The 14318-nt window shown below is 47.0% G+C and overlaps 1 long non-coding RNA gene across 2 annotated transcripts in view; it reads left to right on the forward strand.

Moving 5' to 3' along the window:
* The window catches only part of LOC146338584 (uncharacterized), a 56633-nt gene extending 51570 nt beyond the window's left edge, over positions 1–5063 (forward strand). For both annotated transcript variants that reach the window (XR_014784760.1, XR_014784759.1), the window contains exon 4: positions 3829–5063. This is a non-coding gene — a long non-coding RNA (uncharacterized LOC146338584). The remainder of the gene's footprint in view (positions 1–3828) is intronic.
* Positions 5064–14318: the final 9255 nt, after the last annotated feature.

Below are 14318 nucleotides of genomic sequence, written 5' to 3' on the forward strand. Positions count from 1 at the left end.
TGTTTATTTATTTATTTATTTATTTATTAAATTTATTAATCGCCCATCTGGCTGGTCACCCAGCCACTCTGGGCGATGTACAACACACCATAAAATAATTTAAAACAATAAAATTCTACCATAATTTTTTTAAATACCCTAACCCACCCCAAATGCCTGCCTGAACAACCACGTTTTTCATGCACAACGGAAGCTCATTAAAGAGGGGGCATGACGGAGTTCCCTAGGGAGGGAGTTCCACAGAGTGGGGGCCACCACAGAAAAGGCCCTCTCCCTCATCCCCACCAGTCTAGCTGTCCTGGCTGATGGGACAGAGAGAAGGCTATCCGAGGCTGATCTTGTTAAGCGGCCTGTCTGGTGCTGCCGGAGGCACTCCTTAAGATAGGCTGTTCCGGAACCATATAGGGTTTTAAAGGTCAAAACCAACACCTTGAATTTGGCCCAGAAAACAACTGGTAACCAGTGCAACTCCTTCAGCATTGGAGTGATGTGATCTCGCCGGCGGCTGCCTTTAATCAGGCAAGCCGCCGCGTTCTGTACCACCTGCAGCTTCCGAACCATCTTCAAGGGTAACCCCACATAGAGCGCATTACAGTAGTCTAAATGAGAGGAGACCAGGGCATGTACTACCGATGGGAGCAGATGGTCGGCAAGGAAGGGGCGCAGCCGCCGTATCAGATGGAGTTGATACAGCGCTGTCCGGCTCACTGCTGACACCTGAGCCTCCATGGACAGCTGGGAGTCCAAAATGACCCCCAGGCTGCGGACCTGGTCTTTCAAGGGTAGCCGTAGCCCATTCAACACCAGGTCAACATCCCCCAGCCTCCTCTTGTCTCCCACCAAAAGTAGCTTGGTCTTGTCAGGGTTGAGCTTCAGCTTATTCCTCCCCATCCAGCCACTCACCGTCTCCAGACATTTGGACAGGGATTCTATGGCCAACCTTGGTGAAGATTTGAATGAGAGGTAGAGCTGCGTGTCATCCGCATGCTGATGACACCACACCCCAAACCTCCTGATGATAGCCCCCAGTGGCTTCACATAGATGTTAAATAGCATCGGGGAGAGGATGGAACCCTGTGGCACCCCACAAGTAAGTGGCCACGGGTCCAAAACCTCCTCTCCCAGTGCTTGTTGTTGTTTTTTGCGTATTTTTCTATGCTGAAATTTGCACAAAATTCAGGAAAGTTAGAAAGCTGGTCTGCAAGTCTGTGGAATCCATCCAACAGGGTAAAAGCTGGTCTGCTGCAGTATCCATGGGTCAGATTCATGAAAATCCAAACTTATTTGGTTTCGCTGCAGATTTCTCCAACATCCCTACTTCAGACTGTGGGCTCAGTTTATAGTACTCATGCCAGTATTGTGGCCTAGATTATCTCCTTGACAGTAGCAGGTATGGGGCTGGTAGATGGGCTGGCAGAAACTGGCTTCTAAAGACCCTTAGCTTGATATACACACATCCCAGTGCCTTACAGAGAGGTTCAGTATCAAGCAGGGCAATAGCCCTATTTAGGAATTCACTATTTGTGGCCACTGCACATAGTTCAGGGTGGAGGGAAGAGTATGCTTTCTCCCAATAGATGCATAGTCAGCATCCACAGATATTCAACACCTGAACGGTGCTGATGCCACATTAGGAAGTAAGCCTTTCCTAATACTATGACATTATTACAACAGCCTTAGATCTCCCTTCACACAAAGCCCTGGTAAATGCAAACATGGCATTAAAAGTGCTCCAGTGACCTCCCTCTATAGATCCATGGTATTTGTGTTTTTACCTATACGATATTATGGTGTGTTCTTGCATTGATGGGCGTGAATGCTGTGTGCCTATAATGCTGCTTCCAACTAGGGATGTCAGGGAATTCCGCCACGGATCTCAGGGAGGCCGAATGCCAGCGCATTCGCCCCCCCAAAATCGGTGGCAGACGGTCTGCCCCCCCACCCCCCCGGGATGAGACTTACCTGGGGCGGATCTTCCTGGTGGTGGTGGCTCCGGCAGCAGCTCCAGCGGCGGTGTGGCAGTGGCGGCTGCGGCGGCCGGTCTTCTGACCTGCCGCCGCCGCCATTTCCAGTTAAAAAAAAAAAGTGATAGGCTACGTAAAGATTTACGTAGCCTATCATGGCTGATGTTAAAAAAACAACAACGCGCGTACGCAAATGGCGGCAGCCATGGCCGCCGCCATTTGCGTTCCTTATTTTGGCACATCTTAGTCTATGTAAACATTTACGTAGACTAAGACGTGCCAAAATAAAGAACGCAAATAGCAGCGGCCATGGCCGCCGCCATTTGCATATGCACGTTTTTTGTTTTTTTGTTTAAATCAGCCGTGATAGGCTACGTAAACATTTACGTAGCCTATCACAGCTGACTGCAGGGACGCAAATGGCGGCGGCTACAGCCACCGCCATTTGCGTCCCTGCTAGCCAGCGGCTAGATGTCTGGCTACTGGCGGAGCCGGCCGGTGGCTCCACAGAATCCCTGCGGAGCACAGCTGGCCGGCCAGGATTCTGGGGGGGAGGAACGAAGCACCTCCCCCCCGGCCAGGATTCTGGTGGGAGGGACGGAACGCCTCCCCCCCAGCATCAGCATAATCCACGGAAAGGTAAGTTACTTTCGTACATCGCTACTTCCAACCAGAGATGGTATAGACTCCGTTCCCCATCTCATATCAACCTGTACCCATTTTTTCTTATTGCTTCTCTTTTCCCCACCCCGTGAATGACAAGCTGTATTGAGCGTATCTTTCACATTTTCTTCTTCCTTCCTCCTTTTTTAATATCTAATCATTTCTTCCCTGCCGAACTGAATTGCTGTGCATGAAAGCAGCACCTCCTTCCTGGGTACAACTACTGATTCCACATACTGAGAGGAGATGTGGCTTTTCAGAAGTGCCAATTCAACTCAGCAAGGGGGAGGCACCAAGAAAGAAATAGTGACAAGGCAGTGGGAAAACAACAAGAAAATAAAAAATGAATACATTGCAAACCTAAAAGGCACAAAATTGGCATTCTGGAGGAACTGCAGGAGCAGAACTCTCTGGGGATGTCAGAACATGAAGAAACCATTGTTTGACTTATGTATCAAAACAGTGCCCAGACATTTTAAGCAGCACAGTGTTTTGAGCAGTGGTGTAGTGGAGCCAGGGGTCACATGGACATAAGGCCAGCACTTTTAAAATTATTATTAGCAGGGGTGCTGACATCATCTGCCAATAGGGATGTGTGAACCCACTCCCATCTGGATTCTCTGGGCACCCGCCCAGCCCCTGCCCCACTCACCTGTCCCTGGACTGTGCTCAAACTGCTCCCGTGCTCAGCAAGCAGCCCGCATTTACCCCGGCAGCCTCATCGAGCTCCCTGGGAGCAGGAGCAGCAGGTCAGTGGGTGTGGCCCAGAGGTGTGAGCATCGGACTCCCAGATGCAGCCAAGTGCCTGCCCCATCGCTAATTAGAGCCCAATTCTGCATTTTTTCATCTTTAATCTCATTATTTTTTATTTACTTTTTACAATGCTTATGAAAGTGTACAAAAGTATATAAAAATAATTGGACCAACTTTATCAACAATTTAACAATGGAGATTGTAAACAAATTTACCAACACAAACAACAAATATCACAAGGTTCCCAGTAACACAAACTGTTGTGCATTCTCTTGATTTTTGTTACACCACTACATTACAAATAAAGACTACTTTTTAATAATTGTATTATTTTCTTGTCTTCCCTCCCTAACCTTTACTATGTTAGTTAACTTAACCATATATATTGTTTCCCATAATTTTATAATCCAATCATCAATTGTGAGGGCTTTCTTTTTTTTTCTTCTAGTTTGCAGATATCAGCATTCTGGTGGCAGTTAACAAATGGACTATCATCTCTATGTCATCAGAGAGAACAACTTCCTTTACCTAGCTGAAGAGAATAACCAATTTTGCCATTTGTGAGAGAGTGGAGGAGGATACAGGATGTTAGATGAAAAAGGATTCCAGACATCCATCCAGTCTGATCATTCTTTGGTGACATTTAGGGATGTGTGAACTCACCCCCATCCAGGTTCTCCGAACTCCTGCCCAGCCCCTGTCCCCATTCACCAGTCCCCGGACAGCACTCGAGTCCCTCCCACTCTCAGCAAGAAGCCTGCACTCATCCCAGCGGCCTTATTGAGCTTGTGGTCAGCATTTCTTAAAAAAAAAAAAAAAGGCAATCGCAAAAATGCACGTTTTTGTATGTGCGAAAATGTGCATTTTGTGAATGCGCATATTCTCAGATGCGAAAAGTGCATTTTTGTGAAGGCACACATTCGTGTGTACAAAAAAGTGATTTTTTGTAAAATGCGCATTTTTGTGCACACACAAATATGTGCATTCACAAAATCACAAATTTTTGCATGTGCACAAATTTGTGCATTTTGCAATTGCCATTTTATTTTTCAGAAAATGGTGCCCGCGTAGCAGGCAGACAGGGGGGCGAGTAGGGGCATGGGCTTGGTGAGTGGGGTCGGGAATGCGGGCAGGTGCAGGTCCACCAGATTCCTGGACTGAGTCGGGCACCCATGCCATTCCTAGTGACATTTTCATTGGTACTAACAATGGTATTGTTCTATTGCTGGGGATGTCCAAGTCAGCAAAACTCGAGCTCACCCGAAGTTCAACAAATTCACTTTCGAAGCATGTTCTGACTCAAGTCCCTATCAGATTGCAAGTTCGTTTTTGTTTTGTTTTTTTCGCATGAAAATCAGTGCTTATTTTCATGCGTGTTTTTCCAAATGTATGCCTCAACTGTGCGCATCTTTGAAATTAATGCATTCTTCTCTCATTGGTGAACATGTGCACATTTTTGAATGTATGCATTATTTCATGTACATTCTTGAAATGTGCACATACTGTAGAATGCTTTTTTGTTTGTTTGTTTGTTTGTTTGTTTGTTTTGATCTGCAAATTATGTTGCGAACTTGGAAATGTACGAACTTTGACCACAGATTGTATCTGTGTTTTGTCTGGAAGGTGCAAACTGGGTACATCTTGATGAAAAACAAACTGAAATAAATTTCTCATACATCTCTGTCTACTGGTCCTTTTGGATCACTTGGAATGGCTTCTCATTTTCTTGGAAATATTCATGATCTTAATAAAACTAACCACCAGGCCTACTGACAGATGGAGACATAAACCTCATGTTCCTTAACGCCATTGTATGCAGCTAGTTCAGTCACTGGCATCTTGCTTAATGGGATATTTAGGTGGATTACACATTTTGTGCTTTTGGTTACTGAGCCAAGAGACAGGCTCCTGAGTCTGGATTTGACGTGGTTCCTGCATTAACCCTCCCAGCAGGAAAAGACAATGTACTTGTTCAGAACAATCCTTCATAATTTGCCTCCCCAAAAAGCTACTCTTTCATCAGTAGCAACAAATAAAAAGAATTAAAGATTTAAAGATCCCCCATGATAATTAAATCAACCTAACCTCAGGATTGTCTCATCAGAACAGATTCGCCAAAGTTAACAATAATGCAAAGTAATTTGGCACTGAAGCTTTCAATAAATGATTCTCGAACTGTTTAATAGCCATTTCTAGAAAATACTGGTTTTGGCTTTTTTAATGCCCCGAGAAGGTGCTTAATATTCTGAAAACATGTATGCCTCCTATATAGACCAGTGTACCCAGCTGTTTGTCTTTCCCTTGAACAGATGGAGAACCTTATCAATTGATTGCCAATTAAGATCAATTAATCAAATCAACTAAACAGGCTGTAAAGCATTTCTGGAGACAGCAGTACCAAACATTTCATTACTATTCAAGAGCTTAATAATAAAATTAATGAACAATTACTTTTCCAGGTGGGAAATTTTGAAGGTGACAATTACAGGGACTGAGGAGAATTTTGGTAATGCATGTTTTGGTAATACACTTTTAGTAATGCATTTTTAAGTGAACCAACCTAATTCACACTCCCTAGACTTATCTTCCAATTGAAATCTGTACTCTGGATTGCAAGCACCTCCTAATTTTGTGATGCAGTTCTTGGCTCAAAAATTGTGTACAAAAATATGTATATTATGTAGGGATGTACGAAAGTCACTTACCTGTTAGTGGATTATGTTGATGGGGGGGCGTTCCGTCCCTCCCCCCAGAATCCTCGCTGGGGGGGAGGCGCTCCGTTCCTCCCCCCCCCCGGAATTCTCCGAGGCCAGCTGTACTCTGTGGCAGCTCTGTGGAGCAGCTGGCCAGGCCCGGCCAGGCCAGAGCCGTCCGCAGCTGGATTACCAGCCACGGAGGGCTCTGGGTAAAAACAAAAAACAAAAGTCTGCGTACGCAAATGGTGGCAGCTACGGCCGCTGCCATTTGCATTCCTTATTTTTGCCCTCTTAATTTACGTAAATATTTACGTAGACTATGACGGCAAAAATGAAGGGGAACGCAAATAGCGTAGTGGGCGCTATTTGCGTCCCTTTTTGATTCCCTGTTTTAGCCTACGTAAATATTTACATAGGCTAAAAAGGCAAAGCAAAAAGGGACGCAAATAGCGCCCACTACGCTATTTGAGTTCCCCTACATTTTTGCCGTCATAGTCTACGTAAATATTTACGTAGATTAAGAGGGCAAAAATAAGGAATGCAAATGGCGGCGGCCATAGCCGCCGCCATTTGCGTATGCGGTTGTTGTTGTTTTTTAACCCACCCAGCCATGATAGGCTACGTAAAGATTTACATAGCCTATCACGTCGTGTGTTTTTTTTAAACCTAGTCATGATAGGCTACGTAAATCTTTACGTAGCCTATCATGTCTTTCTTTCTTTTCCTTTCTTTCTTTTTTTCTTTTACAAGAGTGGAAATGGTGGCAGCCGCAGTCGGTCAGAAGACCAGCTGCTGCAGCTGCCACCACCGGAGCCACCGCCAGAGCCGTTGCTGCCCGGAAGATCCGCCCCAGGTGAGTCTCGTCCCGGGGGGGATCCACGGGGGGGCAGGGGCTGGCAGGCCGTTCTGCCACGGAGTTCGGGGGGCCGTATGCACTGGCATTCGGCCTCACCATGATCCATGGCGGAATTCTCAACCATCCCTAATATCACGGGCGGTTACTAGGGATGTTGGAGAATTCCACCACAGACTCAAATGAGGACAGATTATTTGGAATCCAGCCTCCGGAAGCCGTGGCAGAATGGCACAACTTACCTCCACGTCCAGAGGATTTTCCATGGAATGGCACTCCAGCTCCGTAGCACAAGCAATACGGTAATGGTGGCTGCCATTACTGTATTGCTCGGAGAAATACAGCCGCCTGTAAAGAGCTGGTTTTTTTTACCTAAATAGAGCTGTAAATGGCTACAATCAGGTTAAACTCAGGGCTTTACCATGTATACCAGGCAATACAGTAATGGCGGCTGCCATTACCCTATCACTGGCTGTCCATGCCTTCCCTCTTCCATGTGCCAGCTGTCAAAGGCCGGTGTGGGGAGGAGAGGCCTCTGTGCAGCCACCCCACAGCACTCTCACCCTGAGAAGGACAGGGCAAGAGCACTGTGGGGTGGCTGCACAGAGGCCCCTCCTCCCCGCACCGGCCTTTGACAACCAGCGTGCAGAAGAGGGAAGGTGGCAGGAACCCCAGCACTCCCACCTGGAGAAGGACAGGGTGAGAGCACTGCAGGCCATGGGGTGGCTACGCCAAGGCCCCTCTTCCCCGCACCAGCCTTCAACAGTGGGCGTGAGGAAGAGGGAAGGGACGGACAGCCAGTGATAGGGTAATGGCAGCTGTCATTACTTTATCGCCTGGTATAGGCAGTAAAGCCCTGAGTTTAACCTAATTGTAGTCGTTTACAGCTCTATTTAGGTTAAAAAACAGTGCTTTACAGGAAGCTGTATTTCTCCCAGCAAAACGGTAATGGCAGCCACCATTACCATATCGCCTAGGCTACGGAGCTGGAGTGCAGCTCCGCAAAATTTTCCAGATGTGGAGCTGCTCAATATCCCCAGTTTGATTTGCACAGGGTTTTTTTTTCCAGTTTGCACAAATTTCCCCCATAGACTGAATCAGCCCCTCTTTAGTTTATGGAGGAAATTTGTGCAAATTGGGGAAGGTTTGTGCCAAACTCACATTCAATCTAGGGATGGAAGAGAATTCCGCCACGGATCTTGGTGAGGCTGAATGCCAGTGCATTCAGCCCCCCGAAATCTATGGCGGAACAGCCTGCCACCCCCCCACCCCCGCAGATCCCCCCCGAGGACGAGACTTACCTGGGGCGGATGTTCCGGACAGTGGCGGCTCCAGCGGCAGCTTCGGCAGTGGTGGCGGTGGCGGCTGGTCTTCTGACCAGCTGCCACTGCCGCCGCCATTTGCATTCTGTGTTTTTTTCTCTTTTTTTCCCCCATAGACGTGATAGGCTACATAAAGACTTATGTAGCCTATCACGTCTGGGTAAAAAAAAAAAAAAAACCCGCATATGCAAATGGCAGCAGCTTCAGCCACCGCCATTTGCGTTCCTTATTTTTCGCCGTCTTAGTCTATATAAATATTTTACGTAGCGTACTACCCAGTACGCTATTTGCGTTCCCCTTTCTTTTCTTCATCTTAGTCTATGTAAATATTGATGTAGACTAAGACGGTGAAAAATAAGGAACACAAATGGCGGCAGCCATAGCCGCCGCCATTTGCATACTTTTTTGTTTGTTTTTTTTACCCAGAGCCCTCCGCTCTGGGTAAAAAAAATCTGGAAATCCGGCTGCAGATGGTCCTGGCCTGGGCCTGGCCAGCTGCTCCATGGAGCTGCCGCGGAGCACAGCCGGCCATCGAGGATTCCGGGGGGAGGACCAGATCACCTCCCCCCCATTGAGGATTCTGGCGGGAGGGATGGAATGCCTCCCCCCCCACCATGAACAGAATCTGCGAAAAGGTAAGTGACTTTCATACATCCCTAATGTAAAATTCTTATATGTGTATTATTGCTGATAATTTAGAAATTAAAATAATATATGTTAATTGTCCCTGTATAAGGCCTTTGCTGTGAGTCCCTTTAGAGGCCCTATAGAAAGCATTACACATGAAAAACTCCCCCACCCCAACCAGCCTGTTTGCTGTGAGATGTGGCTGCAGGGAGATGGCATATTCAGGATTTTTGTACCGCAGTGTCAAAACACAAGATACTTTCTCCAACATTCTATGATAGCAGCTTAAGTTATCAGAACTAAAAGTCACTGCCTTACACACACACACACACACACACACAGCTTATCCAACTGTTGATGGGCAGCAGTTAATCAGTCACTGGCAAGTACAATGAACAACAGGCAACCCCCCCTTTCCCCCCAATTTGCAAGATACATATGTGCTGTTGTTCGTATTACAGCAGTTGGCCAAAATCAACAGTGAAGCTCACTGCATGGTAACAAACAATAACTGAATAGAACATCATCTATACTTGCATATTGTGCACACACTTGTTAGAAGCTGACCTAAATCCATCTCTTTCTATTTCACTGTAACACAGGATGCTTTGTGGTGTTTCTAATTAGCTCAGCTGAGAGGCCCACCTGACTTCCAGTAGGAAAAGTCAATGCAAACGCACTCTTGCTGTGAGCCAAATCATTTCATCCAACCAGGGGAGGATGGGAGAGCTACTGTTAATTATAAGCAAGGCTACACTTTTAAACTTCCTTGGTCTTGTCAAACTAAGCACAGATAAATTGTGGAGTGACCATATTTAGAACCCAGCATCCAACACTCCCAGTTAAGAGCATATCTAGATTTTAAACCATCCTGATAAACAGGCAGGGATTGTCACAGTTGCCTTTATTAGCTGTATTTGCTGTGTAGGCACTGCCCTTTCTTTGAGAATAGGGTTTTTTAACGATTGACTACAGTAAAGCATGTTACACAGAGCTGCCCTTGAAGACAGTTAAGAAACTGCAGTTGGTGCAAATGCAACAGTTTCTGTCCTGACCCATCTAAGAATATTCATCCAGTACTGCATCAACTGCATTGGTTGTCCATAGGAGTGGTGTAGGTGCCTGGTTGGGCCCAGGAATCTGGCAGACTCCCCACCCTCAGTGCTCTACACTGAGCCCCCTGCCCCACTTGAGCTCCACCCATGCACGCCGAGCCACCTGCACTCACCCCAATCTGAAGAGCTCTGTGATCACCATTTTGCAAAAGAAAATGGAGATCCCCAAAATGCATACATGTGATCTTTCCCAAAATGGTGCTGTGAATGGCTGATAAACCATGCCTGTAAACATATGATTACAGGCATAAATGGCCCATTTACGCCTGTTGTTGTTCAGTCGTTCAGTCGTGTCCGACTCTTCGTGACCCCATGGACCATAGCACACCAGGCCTTCCTGTCCTGCGCTCTCTCCCGGATCATGCTCAAATTCATATTCATTGCATAGGTGATGCTATCTAGCCATCTCATTCTCTGCCATCCCCTTCTTCTTTTGCCTTCAGTCTTTCCCAGCATCAGGGTCTTTTCCAGAGAGTTGTCTCTTCGCCTGTAGTCTTGCATATATCGGGCATTCATGGTGCCATTTTGTGTAAAGTCAGATGTGCATATTTTCATGATTGCCATTTTCTTTCATAAAATGGTGATTGCAGAGCTTGCCAAATGGCCCCAGGTGATGTGGGTGGCACAGTGAGCAGTGGGGAGTTCATTCACAGGTCCGGGGGCACTTGAACTGCATCAGTGATTGGGCAGGTACCCAGAGGACCTGAACTGGGGGGCATCCAGCCAGCCCTAGTTGTCTGCTAGATTTTGGGCCCAGACAAAGGAGTTTTGCATTGTTTATCTTTAAAGCCCTCCAATGCATGAATCCCACATATCAGTAAGGATGTCAGAGCATTCTGCTGGATTTTAAATGGGCTCAAATTCTGACAAATCCAGCCCGCAAAATCCTCCTCAGAATGGGGCAGCAAGGTCAACCTGGACCTGAGCTCACATGGACCCAATTTTTTTTCTGGGCGGATTTTTCGAAAATAGTTACGAAAATAAAAACGTAAATGGGAAATGGAGGAAGAAAGACTGTGAGCGGCTTTACCCTTTTTACGAGGCATTTTCCCAAGGCTTTCTTTCACTGGGGCTGAGTCATCCATGGAAATCCTCCATCTTTTCTGTTTATTGTCTGTGAAGGTCAGGTGTAGTGAGGTCAGGTGAGGTGAGTTCAGGACAGCTCTGGTTAGGTCAACTGAGGTGAGGTCAGCTGAGGTAAGGTCAGGACAGCTCTGGTGAGGTGAGGTCAGGTCAGATCAGGTGACCAGAAGTTATGCAGGGAATCCCCGCGAAGGTCTTTACTGTTACGGAGACCAAGGGTGAGTGGAAAGGATTTTTTGGCAGGAATTACGAAAGTATTTACATAAGTTCTGGAGCCGAAAAAATGGGGGAGGGAATCCTGGGCAGGCAGACAGTGGAACAGGGCAGCCCTTGGCTCTGCAGCATCCTCGCAGAGTGGAGCCACTCTGCGAGGATTCTGGGGGGGAGGAATGGATCGCCTCCCCCCTCCTGTGGATTCCCCACCAGAACAGACGGTGGGGAATCCATACACCCCTACATATCAGAGGCAACAACTCTCACTCTTCCATCCCTCAGGATCAGGCTGTATTCCTTATCTCTTCACTGTTAGAACAGTCAAAGCTAGAAGCAGAACCTTTCTGAAATTGTTTTGGGGTTGTGCAATGCTTTTCCCTTGAAGGTCAGAGGTTTTTCTCCCTCACTGCATTTCATAAACACTGCAAGGCACTGCTTATTTTGTCTCACATTCAGTGAAACTGGCTGTTTATCTATTAGCAGACTTTCATTCCTTTTCTTTTCCATGCAAACCGAAATAGTGAGGCAAGACACAAGACTGTTGGGTAAACTAGGACCAGCATTTATAAATACTATGAAATTGTTTGAAACAATTAGTGTATTAGACAGGGTGACCTCATTTAACTACTGTTTTTCCCAGTGACCACACCTATTAAGTTGTTGAGCGAAGCCTTCCTGAATCATCCTCTCCCCCAGGTGTCCTGGTTTCATGGGGGGTCAAGGCTGGAGGAGGTTCTATTGCAGAGTCGAGGACAGTCCAGGGTCAGGCCAGCAGGGTTCACACAAGCAGTATAGCACCAGGAAAGTAAGAATCCAAATATGAAGTAAGACGGCAATCCAGGGTCTACTCACAGAAGGTCCTGTGTTAGGCAGCTAGGAAGTCAAGGCAACAAGATCTGATGCACCAGAGCTGGTGCAAAGAAGTTGTTCCAGCAGCTTTCCTGACTGTGGACTGAGCCTTATACCTTGGAGCTTCCAGATCCCCACCCAAAGCTGCAGAACATTGAAGCTTTCTGGAAGAAGTCATCATCATGAGAAGGGCCCTGCTCATGAGGAGACTTCCTCTGCAACCAGGCACATCTCACAGAGGTGACTCTGGCTTGTCTCTTGAGATGCCACCACTGCTCTCAGGAGCTAGATTGTTGCTAAGCCCCCATCTCAGAAGCTGAATTCCCCTTCTTTTGTGGAGATGGAGCCATAGCCATCTCCCATGAAGGCCCAGGCTTTCTGGTCTTGTGACATGGGCTGCTTCTTGCTCTAATGGTTATTCTGAAGAGGAATAAGCAGTATGATGCCCAGGAAAAAACACATAAATATTTACGTAGGCTAAAACAGAGAAAAAAAGGGAACGCAAATGGCAGCCGCCATAGCTGCCGCCATTTACGTATGCTGGTTTGTTTGTTTTTTCTCTGCAGGCTGCCCCGCGGCCGGATGTCCAGCTGCGGGCGGCCCTGGCTGGCGGCTCAGCAGAATCTCTGCAGAGCGGAGCAGGCCAGATTAGGATTTTGAGGGGAGGTGCAGAGCGCCTCCCCCCACCGCGACTCACCCCGTCGAGAAGGTACGTGACTTTCGTACATCCCTATACAACACACTGGCTCTCTGCTTTTTCATGCCCCACCTCCCCTCCAGAGGCCCACAAAATTCACTCCCACTAACTAGGGTTGTATGTTGCCAGGAAATCCAGCCCTTTGGGGCCCCCAACTTGGCTTCATTTGCGAGCCAAGCGACAGGTTTTTTCCCAAAATCTGGGTTTTCCCATTTATTTTAATTTGTGTAAATAGAAATTTGCACAAAATGCAATTGCAATTTACACAAATTATGCAAACTGTAGCTGCAATTTGTGCAAATTTCTATTACCACATAAAAAAATGGAATATCTGCAAAATGGCCCAACTCGATGGAGATCGAGTTGGGCCAGTTCACTGAGAAAAAAGCTGAAGTCAAATGGATGGGGGGGGGGAGCTGATGAATGCTCACTGAGTTCCACCCCTGGATGGATTCCTCTGACATATCTACCACCCACACTGTTTCACGGCAGACAGGTAAGTGGGGTTCCCCCCCCCACCTTTTAGGGTGAGTGTATGTGTGTGTGTGGCTGTTGTACAAATCTTGTTAACTTGTTTGGGCTCTTATTTTGAATGCATTACTATTAAAATGTATTTGATTGTGAGATTAATTGAGTGCACAGAAGGCAGAATTTCAATGCCTTAAATAAGATACATTCCTAAGCATATCACAATTAACAATTATAAATAGTCCCGGGGATTGGAGTAAACCAGCCACACAAAAAGCCTTTCTGAACAAATTGTCCTTAGGGCTCAATTCTATGCATGTTTAGACAGAAAAAAGTCCTAAAATTCCCAGCATGCCATGCTGGCTGGGGCATGGTAGGAGTTGCAGGACATTTTTCTGTCTAAAAATGAAAAATGAAAAATGAACTCTGTCCCCAGAGTTCCTGTAACTGCTACTTTATCCACTAAGTCATCACTGTTGGTTAGGATCAAGTCAAGGATAGCCAATCCTCTAGTTCCTTCCTCTACTTTCTGTAGGAGGAAGTTATCTGCCACACAAGTCAGGAATTTCCTGGAGGGGCTAGGGATGGGGGAGAATTTCTCCCCAAAACTTTGGGGGGCCAAGTGCCAACGCATTCGGTCCTCTGAAGGTTGTTCGGGGAGAAATTCTCCGCCCCCCCGCCCCCCGCCCCCCCCGGGATGGGACTTATCTTTCATGAATGTCGCTCCCGGCGGCGGGTCCCGGCGGCGGTTCGGCAGGTCTTCGTCAGGGGTGGGGGCAGCAGCCGGTCTTTTGACCAGCTGCCACTGCCGCCGCCACCATTACAAGAAAAGTTAAAAAAAACCGCCCCTGTGATAGGCTACGTAACGATTTACGTAGCCTATCACAGCTAGATTTGCAAACTCAGCCATGATAGGCTACGTTAATCGCCAAGTAGCCTATCATGGGTGACTTTAAAAAAAAAAAAAAAGCGCATACGCTAATGGCGGCCCCCATAGGGAGCCGCCATTTGCGTT

The sequence above is a fragment of the Heloderma suspectum genome, chromosome 9, assembly GCF_057233095.1.
Source record: "Heloderma suspectum isolate Gila_16-S chromosome 9, 16-S_ref, whole genome shotgun sequence".
Lineage (NCBI taxonomy): Eukaryota > Metazoa > Chordata > Lepidosauria > Squamata > Helodermatidae > Heloderma > Heloderma suspectum.